The sequence below is a fragment of the Limulus polyphemus genome, unplaced genomic scaffold (assembly GCF_000517525.1).
Source record: "Limulus polyphemus unplaced genomic scaffold, Limulus_polyphemus-2.1.2 Scaffold608, whole genome shotgun sequence".
In the NCBI taxonomy this organism is placed as follows: domain Eukaryota; kingdom Metazoa; phylum Arthropoda; class Merostomata; order Xiphosura; family Limulidae; genus Limulus; species Limulus polyphemus.
In genome coordinates, this window is record NW_013666218.1 from 256,154 (window position 1) to 257,740 (window position 1,587).

The window sequence follows — 1,587 nt, forward strand, 5'->3', positions numbered from 1 at the left end:
TTATTTTTTGTTAACCTGAGTATTATATTAGTGTGTCAGAAATTCCAGAAGAACAGTAGTTTCTAAATATTTGCAATTTCAAGATGTATTTTCTCTAGAGATAAATGACACTGAATATTAAATAGTGATGAAATAAGATTAGTAGCATTTGTATCTGACCAAAACACTAAAATGTGACTCATGTTCCTTCAGTACATTTATCATATTATATTTACGTTCAACTATAAATAGATTCACGGTGTGTATCAGTTTTGGCTATACATCATACATCATAAAATACCAAACTAATAATTTTTCTTTCGCAATCTTTACCTTTTAAACAAATTGCGACCACACTGCCTAAAGTTACTATCAAAGGACTAATGAAACTAGCAACTTTTGAGCACTGAAGTAGAAACTAGATTTTTCTCACTATTGTCAAATCTCAAATCAAACCATCTCTTTACTTAGGAAGTTCGTAAAGAAGCGGTTCTGTTTTTCTAGCGAAAGACTGCACACGAACTATCTGCGCATAAAAACGTGAACATTAAGACCAGACAGGATTCGAATTCTGTCGAATTTTGTCCTTAATAATTAGTTGAATCAAACTGAGAGATACAAAGTTCGAGAGACAGTAGCTTACTGATAAAAATAACTACAGATTCGATTATTGTCCACTCGAAATCTTTTTGCTCTAGAAATATTAATAGTTATATAGTGTCGTAGGAAATTATTATCATTATTATTTGCTATTATTGAAGTAAAGTGTTTTAGCTCTAGAAATATTAATAGTTATATAGTGTCGTAGGAAATTATTATCATTATTATTTGCTATTATTGAAGTAAAGTGTTTTAGCTCTAGAAATATTAATAGTTATATAGTGTCGTAGGAAATTATTATTATTATTATTTGCTATTAATCAAGTAAAGCGTTTTAGCTCTATAAATATTGTCGTAGGAAATTATTATATTTTTGAGACCGTAAACGCTTTACTTGATTAATAGCAAATAAAAAACTTCAAGAAAATAACAACAATAAACAAAAAATAAGTGTGGCCTTACTAGGAAATGAGATAACAAAGAAAACATATTGATCACATCATGATAAAAATCTTATTCAAAAAGTTCTTATAAAAACACCTATTTACATCAAGTCTAACAATTCGTCCTCTTAAGAGATTAATCATAATTTTAGATTAATTCGTTCCTGAGCTGTCAACAATCGCCGCAATTATCAGGCGGCGATTGTTGGTAGATAATTGCGGCGACTGTTCTTGTTTCTTTCAGATCAAATAAATTAATATCTGGTGAATTACGATTAGTTCTATGGAATGTAGTCCGGAATAAACTACCATATAATTATCCTAGGTTTACATATAGCTTGATCTAAAATAGGCGAACCGCTCGCCAAAAGAGTGTATAATAATTATGGCAGGTTAGAATGTTTACTTTAATCGTTAAAGCTTCTCTACCTTGCAACGCAGTCTCAAAACATATAGAGAACACATTCTGAGATTCTGTATTAATAGACTAAAACCAACTCAAAATACAATTCTTTGTCTCTGTTTTACTGCACGATATATATATATATATATATATATATATATA